Source organism: Bombyx mandarina, chromosome 10 (assembly GCF_030267445.1).
Source record: "Bombyx mandarina strain Sakado chromosome 10, ASM3026744v2".
In the NCBI taxonomy this organism is placed as follows: Eukaryota; Metazoa; Arthropoda; class Insecta; order Lepidoptera; family Bombycidae; genus Bombyx; species Bombyx mandarina.
The window spans coordinates 11,330,177-11,340,833 of record NC_143217.1 but is presented as its reverse complement, the minus strand read 5'-3'; the positions used below and the strand labels follow the sequence as shown (position 1 = coordinate 11,340,833).

Sequence of the window (10,657 nt, the reverse complement as noted above, 5' to 3'; positions counted from 1 at the left end):
ATCAAAGGTGGCAATCTGTGCATTTGGACAAAAAAAATTTATTGATATGTCAATACAGATTTATTTGAATATAATCGTCTCCTTCAAAGAATACGGTTCAAAACCTGCATTAAATAAAGGTTAATAGTTAACCTGTTATTTATCTAAGATGTCGTTCCGAAGAGTTTTGTGACTGCCAATGGAATATAAAGTCAATAATTCGTTTTTCTGATTTACCAATCATTGTCCAAAAGTCAGATTGCCGGCTTTGATAATAGTCGACTCATATAAAGGATTTATGAAAGTTGTCTAGGAAATTTTAGGGTAAATTCAAAAGAAACTAGGGTAAAATGTGTTAAAAAAAACGTAAGTGGAAACACTGCTTTGAAGTTTTCAAAATTCCAGGGCCGTAAAACAATCTCAAAAAAAAAAAAAAAGTTTTCAAAATGTCGTAACGATTTAATTTTTTAAATCGTTTTTTTTTGGTCTTGGTGTGAGTTATTTTACGTTGTAGTATTAATTTAGAGCAACTTTTAGCTTTATGAGAATATTAGACGATTAGACATTGAGAAACTCTGTTTTGAATTCTCTTTAGACATAACTTGGCTCCAATACTTTTTTCTTCGTTAGCGTTTCGTAAGCCTGTGTAACTATTTTCATTTCTTACAGAATGTTTATTATTAAAAATCAGCATGCCTCGAAGATCGAAAATGAAATGCTATTTCGGATGCCTTGATAACGGTGAGTTTACACTATTTTCCCGGTATATTATTTGCTAACATAATTATTATTCATAATATAATTAAATGAATTAGCACCAACTAATGGTCCTTCCTATTTCTGCTGCCTAGCTATCATATATGTTAAGTTTTGATCAAAACAGTCGGTATTAAGTCTCGTACTATCACACACACACCTCAGATAATAAAATTGTCTCGAGTGGGTGGAAGTATTTATGTTTTGCAACTCAGCGTATTATATGCTTATTGTCAAGTGGGCCCGAACTAGTTTTTTGGAATGATCAATCAGTCATGCTTTCCTGTTTAAATAAAATACAGCACAATTGATCTCACATCCAAAGTTAGATGATGGCATTCACGTTTTGTTTCCTGGTGTTTGATAACTAAGTTACACCAAGTGGCCTGTGACCACGTTCATCCTTCTACCCAATATAAAATAATGTTTTTATTTTTGTAGACAAAGGTTTGATAATGACAAAATTTTATGGAAAAATTATAAGGAGCACTAAAATGTCTGAAACATGAAAATATTGATGCACTATATTTGAACCAGAACGTGTTATGTAATATATTAATTTGTAAGTAAGATTACATTAACACTAAATTTTTCATGGTCGTATTTTTTCAATATTTGTTACATACTTAAGATACTTTGTTTCTCCGTTTCAGAAGAGAAACTGATTCAGCAAGGAACGTGAACTCTCAAGGGATCTTAATTTTTTTTAAATATGTTTATAATTGATAAATTAATAATTGAAATAGTTCATAAGAACTAAATTGATGCCAATTTTGTTTTAAAATAGGTTGTTTAGTTCTTATAGTTATAGTATTACGTTTGAATAGTTGTAATTAGTAAGTTAGTAATATATGAAAATACTGATATAAATTTTTGTAAATAACCTTTTGTAAATTCTACGAGAAGATGATTTTAATTAATGATCAAAAGTCAACGGTCTTTAAAAGCATTATTTGCAATTATTTAGATTTACTGTGGAATATATTTGCTAAGTTGTGTTTTCTGTATGAGCAGATATAAATGAAAATGCCCAAACATGATTATGTTTCTTACATTTTCATTATGTGAAATCAATATGCTTGTGACTGAGTATATTAATAATTTATTAAAACTTAAGTGATAGACAGCAACCCCTATGGCACTGCTGAAGTTTATAAGCACTGGTGACCACTTATCACGGGCCGGGTTGCGTGCTCGTCTGCTGTTGAGTGCAATAAAAATTTTCGAAACCCTTTCTATTATTTAGATGTAATATTAGTGTACATTTAATTTGGATTAAAAGATAAATTTACATTTTATGTTTGCATGTGTATGTTTATAATTCATTTGCATGTAACGAACACCAGTTTCTTTTTTAACAAAATGTAAACTAATGGTTTGTAATGAATGTAATTAACTTTAAGATGATTTTCTTTCAATCTGCTGTTTGTTTCATCTAGTATTACCAAAGCTAAAGCATCAGAAACGTCAGAATAGAAATAATTTAGATAGGGAATAAAAGTATAACTAATGTAATCATGTCTAAGATTACTATAAGCGTCATTAAGTACAAACTATCAATATTTAAGAGTACTTTAAATCATCATTACATTTTTTAAACATTTTTTGTTTTTCAAATCATGTAATAAAACGTTTGTGCAGAACAAAATGTCACATGTTATGAACATGATTGTGGGTTAATCGTTTCTTAAATTTCTAAATGTTTATAAGAATGCTAAGAATAATTTAGTATTCACTTTAGTGTGTGTATTATCTCTACAATGCTAGTATAAATGACAATTATTGTATGACGAAGCATAGGTAGTGTTTATAGATGTAATATTTTCATACAAGGTCATGATCTGTCACGATCAACTTTAAGCAAGAACTGCTATAGTTAAGAAACAAATTTATTAAATTTAATTCAAATTGTCTACTATGTTTGTAATGGAAAGCTGACATGTTTATATTTCGCACAAATGACTTAAGTGACATTGAATGATTTGATTATCTAGACTTAATTAACTTTTAGATAACTTTCGATTTAATGTTATTAAGTACTCTAGTAGGATTAATCTAGAGGAGTTATTGTTATTCGAAATTTTATACAATTGTACGTTCATACTATCTTTTAACAGTAAATTGTTTGTAATATAGGGAAATTAAATAGCTTACAGAGAATTACAGCTTTTTATTTAAAAAAACTGTTTTCTCTCTGTATGAAAAGGTCTTATCGATTAGAATGCTGAACACAATCAAACGTTCTTTAATATTTCATAAGTACTACCGGGAATTTCAGCGATTCTAAACGATAAGATTTTTTCATAAAGAGAGTTAATTATAAAAAATATTAAAATTACTAAAAAAGCCACCTGGTGGGGGGTAGGGAGACTAATAATCGACAGCAGCGACGCCTGCTGTCCTGGGCTCTAACTAAAGCAAAAATAAAAATGAGAGTTGCGCATCTATCTCAAATATATTAAGTGTATAATCTATGATTTAGGCATTCAAGTCCTCGCGATTCTCACCAATTTACACATTAGGGATGCGCTTTGTTAATTAAAGTTCAATATTGACTCGACTATCATGTCTGTATGTGTCTGTGTTCTGCGGTATTCATATTAAACTGAATTACTTAAATAATATTTTTGGGTGGCTAACGACAACGCAGTAGGTACGAAAACTGTCGTAGTCGACTTTCATGGTGCTCAGAAGGTAGTACGCATAATACGCTACATACTTTATTTTGCATTAACATATATTTAACCCGTTTAGTATCTGAGAAAGTGCACAAGTGAAGGAAAATTAAACAAAGCTGCTGGAGATAGCTTCTTGTGGATTTCCAAAAGCATCACTGCCCTCAATAAATTTTCACCATTTTACTGGGACATTATTTTATCTCAATTGATTACAATTTCAAACAGAATATACATATCATGTCATTCAGCTCATAGAACGGAAAGTGCGTGTACATATTAGATATATGAATATTTTAAAAACTCAACGCTGGCAGATACCAAACTGTAGAAAAAGAAGAATAACTATTCGAAAACAAAACCAAATATGAGAAACGCTACATTCAAGTATTTAACTCGAACACTATTCTTTAATGAAAACTGAAACACCTGACTGTCTAGTCTATAGGTACATCACTATTGTGTGGAATAATTTTATATGGCTAGTGGTTATGGGGCCTTTTAGTCTTTGGTAATTGTGTACCTAACTCTTTCGTTTTGTCCATTTGAAACGTCAAAAAAACCTTTTTTCAATGAATTTAAAATGAATACGTAGACTTACAGCCCGCACGGCGCAAAGCGGTTAAATCAATCAACATATATACGAGGGCTGCACTAAAAGTATCGGGAATGGAATATTTCCACTGTTCCTGTCATATTAAAATCTTTTTAATTGAAAACACCTTGGTTTTAAAAATCGAATACCATTTATTTATTTAAAAAAAGATTCTCGGTCTTGTCACGAGGTTTTGTCAAACTTGTTTAGTCGTTGAGAAAATGGAATTGACTCGAGAAAATTCAAGAGCGATGATTTATTATGACTTTCGAAGTGGTTTAACACAAAAACAGTGTGTTGACCGGATGATTTCTGCATTTGGTGATGAAGCCCCATCCAAAACCACAATTTATCGCTGGTTTGCTGAGTTTCAACGTGGACGTGTCAAGCTCAGTGATGATCCCTGTCAAGGTCGTCCAAAAACTGCAGTCACCCAAGAAAACGTTGATGCTGTGCGTAAGCTGATTGAGGAAGATCGACATGTGACATACCGCGAAATTCAGGCAACTTTAGACATTGGCATGAGTCAAATACAAATAATCTTGCATGAACAATTAGGTGTAAAAAAGTTGTTTTCCCGATGGATACCGCATTCGCTCTGTGAAGAGCAAAAAGCGGCTCGCGTTACTTGGTGCGTCAGAACTCTCGAAAGATTCCACGCAGGATCCTCAAATGCTGTATACAACATTGTATCAGGTGACGAATCCTGCATATACGCGTACGAACCCGAAACAAAACACCAGTCACGAGTTTGGGTGTTCGAAAATGAGTTAAAGCCAACAAAAATTGTTCGTTCACGGAGTGTTGCAAAAAAAATGGTGGCCACGTTTGTCTCCAAAACCGGCCATGTTACGAGTATTCCTCTTGAGGGACAAAGAACGGTTAATGCAGAATGGTATACTAGCATTTGTTTGCCACAGGTCGTTTCTGAACTCCGTAAAGAGAACTGCAACCGCCGCATCATCCTCCATCACGACAATGCGAGTTCTCACACCGCGCACAGAACAAAAGAGTTTTTAGAGCAAGAAAACATAGAATTATTAGACCATTCGCTGTACAGCCCCGACCTAAGCCCTAATGATTTCTATACTTTCCCTAAAATAAAGAATAAATTGCGTGGACAGAGATTTTCATCACCTGAAGAAGCTGTGGACGCCTACAAAACGGCCATTTTGGAGACCCCAACTTCCGAATGGAATGGTTGCTTCAATTATTGGTTCCATCGTATAGAAAAATGTGTCAAATTTCGCGGAGAATACTTCGAAAAGCAATAAATACATTTTTAAATAGTAATGTTGTGTCACTTCGTTAATTCCCGAAATTTTCAGTGCCGCCTAGGTATTATACTTAATATTTAAGATCATCGAATCACTTGCATTGTAACTCTTCAAACCAGAATGTGTGACTACTTCGCAGCAGTAATAAACAGAGTAATGGTACCTAATCTTGGAAGTTATTAAATGCCCCGTTGTTTTAGCACTTAAAGAATGCTTAAAAGACACCAAAAACTTTCTGAAAATGCACAGTTAAAAACCAGAAAGCTTATACGGTCAAACTTTTTTATTCTGAAGCTGAAGACTTGAATCTAATAGATCAATCAGTTCTAATGGTTTTTATAGCAAAATTTAAAAGACAATACAAAACAAAGCGTACATATTTTTCACAATTTTTGTCCTTACGATTTTGAAACTTTTGGTTGACATGCTTATAAACAGAACAGTTTCATTGCTCCTTTCTCTTTGCTCTTTAGAGCAGAGACAGGTTTCTGAAGTGAACGGTAAAAGAGTCAGAGGCAGGGTGAGACCACATTACATTACATACTCACTGAGTATACATTGCAATAATAATTAGTAAGTTTGTAGTAGGTATTTCCTAAATTAAATTTGAATAGAACCACAAATGTTAATGATATTGAAGGGCATAAGGAGAGCAAGCGAAAATCTCTTTTTTTGTTGATTATTGTTTCTGCAGATAGGAATAGGCGAGGGACATGGGAATAAAATTGACTAAAATCTCCGATTTAATAGCTTAAAAAAGTCTGTACAATGTAAGTAATGCTAGTAATTACAAAATTGCAGTGCACCCGCATCTCTGACGTGATTAAAGTTAAAATAAATAAATCTTTAGTTACCACATAGTTGCGAGGATTCTATTCAAATTTTTATTAACTAGTCAGGTCATAAGTATTGTCACACAGTAAAAACTTTTCTTTTAGAATGCTGGCCACAAAAAAGTTTATTGAATTCGAATTTCGAATTGTTCATAAAAATAAAAATATATATACTTTTATAATTTTACTCATTTTTAAATATGGAGTGGACGCTTAAAGAAGACCGTGTTGCAGTTATTGCGTTGCATCGTTGCGGTTACGCGCCAATTCAAATTTTTAACATACTGAAAAATTTGAATATAACCAAAAGATTCGTTTATCGTACCATCAAACGATACAATGAAGACTCTAGTGTAGATGACAGGTCAAGAAGTGGTCGCCCTCGGTCTGTTAGGACTCCAGCAGTGATAAAAGCTGTGAAGGCGCGAATTCAAAGAAATCCCAAACGTAAGCAGAAACTGTTGGCCCTTCAGATGGGGTTAAGCAGAACCACGGTGAAAAGGGTGTTAAATGAAGACTTAGGGCTTCGGGCATATCGAAGAAAAACAGGACATCTTTGAATGCTCGTCTAATGGACCTGAGACTGAAGAGATGCCGCGTTTTGTTGAAGCGGTACGCGGGAAAAAGATATCGGGAAATTCTTTTTTCGGATGAAAAAATTTTTACCGTAGAAGAGAGCTACAACAAACAAAATGATAAGGTGTACGCACACAGTAGTGAAGAAGCGAGCAACCGTATTCCGCGTATACAACGAGGTCATTTTCCATCCTCGCTCATGGTATGGTTGGGAGTTTCTTATTGGGGCTTAATAGAGGTACATTTTTGTGAGAAAGGTGTAAAAACGAATGCAGTTGTGTATCAAAATACAGTCCTGACGAACCTTGTGGAACCTGTTTCTCATACCATGTTCAATAACAGGCACTGGGTAATCCAACAAGATTCGGTGCCAGCTCATAGAGCGAAGAGCACAAAAGACTGGCTGGTGGCGCGTGAAATCGACTTCATCCGGCACAAAGACTGGCCCTCCTGTAGTCCAGATTTGAATCTGTTAGATTACAAGATATAGCAACACTTGGAGGAAAAGGCGTGCTCAAAGCCTCATCCCAATTTGGAGTCACTCAAGACATCCTTGATTAAGGCAGCCGCCGATATTGACATGGACCTCGTTCGTGCTGCGATAGACGACTGGCCGCGTAGATTGAAGGCCTGTATTCAAAATCACGGAGGTCATTTTGAATAAACTTTAGTGTCATAAGAATCTATGTTTTGTTAAGTTCATTTTGGTATATGAATGGTTACATAATGAATAAACTTGTTTCAATTTTCAATCAAATTTTACATTAAACATGTGACAGAATTTATGACCTGACTAGGTATTTATAAGTGTGGATGTAAATTTACGATAATGTTTTCAGAAAATTTTACTTTTTAGCAGGACTTTTACACTTAAACTAAAATATAATTCAATCAATCAAACAAGAAACATTGAATATGCCAAAGTTCCTAAACAATGTTAAAATACCAACAAGTTTTTTTTTTGTTATTATACTGTCATAAACTCAGCTTGTAGTAACTATATTTAATCAATGGTGGGCTTCTTTTTCTGCAATCTTTCTTTGCGATTCAGCCCAACTACGCTTATTTTCATCTGAATTAACAATCACATGAATTTTCATGAAAAAATAAAACCCCGTTAAAATCCCAAGAGGATAGTACATCCATATGATATTATTCTTCATATAATAGAACAACGGAAATTGCGCTATTTTTGCTGACAGTGTGTATGGATATTTCATATGCCGCCCAGACTTCCTGAAAATTTCACCACATTATGTTATGAGAAACCATGAATAATTGAACGATTTGTATGACTAGGATACGGCGCTGCTTCTCCCGAAGAGGTAAACTTCCAACGAGTTCTCCACTGTGTGCAACCCGCATCATAGTCAATACACACCCGCATACGCAATGGCAGTACGCTGTTACCGGTTCAGCGGATCAAAAGCAAGAATATATTTTTTTATTTTTATTGCCTAGATGTGTGGACGAGCTCACAGCCCACCTGGTGTTAAGTGGTTACTAGAACCCATAGACATCTACAACGTAAATGCGCCACACACCTTGAGATATACGTTCTAAGGTCTCAGTATAGTTACAACGGCTACCCCACCCTTCAAACCGAAACGCATTACTGCTTCACGGCAGAAATAAGCGAGGCGATGGTACCTACCCGTGCGGACTCACAATAGGTCCTACCACCAGTAATAAGACATCTTTGATCACGATTCATCTGAGGACTGGACCAATCGTCTCGACTAGCTAGATATAGATCTCTAAAATTAATTTAGGCATTGATTTACTTATACTGTGAGGTTTACATGTTTAACTAAATTACAGAAAAAAGGATAAAGTTCGCTAAAATTAACCAAAAAATATTTTTAGTACCAAATGGGCTTAGTAAATTGCAGCATTATTATTTCTATTAAAGGAAAAAAAAAACAGTTCGGATTCCAAAGCTTTTAAAATTAAATCATACCCGGCTATTACTCCTGCGGCTCTTAATGATTTTTCCATATTTTCATAAATTCCTACTAATACTTTAGAAACCATGATGCCTACGTAGTCAATTTCAAAATACTTATTAATGTTAGTAGAGCTCGGATCATTGACAACATACACTTAATATGCTTGGACTGAATTGAAAGGTATGTAATAGAAAATATAATTGTATCGTTTTTTGTTTGGGCGCACATTGTCTGTCCGTACCGGTCCGTCAGGTTTCCGATGGACACTGGTAAACATTCTTGTTAACTATCCCGCTTCTGTTGATCCGTCCCGTCTCCAGTAATATTGAATTCCGGTGTGCGGCCGTCCTAGAAATAATATAGCCTTTTCATTTGCCCGTAAAATTTGAACTTGCACTCTAGCAAGCGATCTGAGACTTAACGGTCTGTGTTAACATGGTAAAGAGAAAGAAGAGGACCATTCGGATTGTGAATAATTCTGATCTGTTAGGCTATGGCAGGACTTTGGTTCTGTTTGTTTTTGTATCTTAAATTCTATGTATCGCTTTAGATTATTTTGTCATAAAATATGCTTTCTACTATTGCATCATCCACCAAGCGCTAGGATGTGTCCTATTTTGAAGGCGGTTATAAGTAAGTGTTAAGTGGTAGGCAGCGCCTTGGCTATGTTTTTAGCATTGCGGAAATCTCAGATGATGAGATCACTTACGGTGATTGGTTACTTGGCTTATGTGGGAAGTTCTTTGCCTGCCTGTGAAGGAACTAAAAGGAGAAACTGAGTTAGATAAAAACTCTCAAACGTACAATATGCACCCAAACAATGTTGAAAAAGTAAAACATTTGAGTTTTTACTTTCCGAATCAACTCACCACTTTAAAGGTTTTACTCCACCTTCATCGTTTTAGTTCTAATTTAGTTTTAGTTCTAAACCTTTTTAGTTTTTTAATTCAATATATTCAAGTATGTATAGAGGAATTTATCAGTTTCAAGGGAAACATTTCATAGAGATTTCCTGTGAGTACTTTAAGATACAAGCTCTAAGAAGTAGAGAGGTGGACATTAAGACTACTTCTTTTTAGAACATATGTAGTTATTGTCTTTTTTCTTTAAAAAAATATGCTTTGAGTTGCGCGGAGCGTATTAATAACATTCGACAACATAATCTCCTTGTCGTAGGCGCCACAAATTATAACCCTGGCCCGGTTCTCCGAATTTCGTTGTTCTACGTTATATTATTATGTTCTGATGGATCGACCTCATTTACTCTCGGTGCTGCTGGATGTTACTAGTGCTAACGATAGGGAAGTCGCTTAGTGAGTAGGGTGTTAGAACCGATTCGTAAGTATCCTAAGGCAGTGTCAGAGCGCTCCAAGGGAGAGTCGCGTCCCGGCGCGGCGGAAGTTCGAGCGCGGAAGCTTCAATCTCGACGTGCCGTCCTCCAGGCGTAGTCTCGTCGTCTGGCGAACCCCATCTACAACCATGGGGCGGTCACGGGGCGACCTGAGGGGATTGAGGCTGCGCCGCACGCTGTCACTCTAGCGCGCTGGCGCCAGGAGAATGGGACGACGCGTCGGCGGCTGCGGCCTGCGATGCGGTCCGCGTTATCGTCGTCGCTGTCGTCACTGAACATACTATGGAAGAGCAACCCGGTCGTCGGTGTATCGCGTTCCGACCCGGCAAGCTGGTTCGGGCCCAGCGGGGTATCCCGGAACACCAACTGCATCGCCTAGGCGGCACCCGCCGTACAGAGAAGACCGGCGTCGTTGGTCGTCGACTATCGCCTTGACGACCCGTCGGTCGGGCATCCTCGGGGTGGCACCGCGAGTCTAGTTGTAGTGTTGACCGTGGAAACCCTCTGACCGGGTTCTGATCCCGGAGGAAGATCAGACGTCGTGTGTAAAAGTGCAAGGGAGTCGTTTGGTGCGGTAGGGCCCTAAAATTCCTTGAGCCCGTGGTCTGCTTCCAACATCAGCAGATCGTCAAGTCCCACATACCCCGTGACGCTACGCTAGTTTGC

At 36.3% G+C, this 10,657-nt stretch overlaps 1 long non-coding RNA gene across 1 annotated transcript; it reads left to right on the top strand.

Moving 5' to 3' along the window:
• The first annotated feature begins 351 nt into the window (after positions 1-351).
• LOC149502232 (uncharacterized) lies at positions 352-2,895 on the top strand. The gene is made up of 4 exons (XR_016323671.1): positions 352-472; positions 649-720; positions 1,177-1,297; positions 1,389-2,895. It is a non-coding gene; the product is annotated as an uncharacterized LOC149502232 (long non-coding RNA).
• The last annotated feature ends 7,762 nt before the right edge of the window (positions 2,896-10,657 follow it).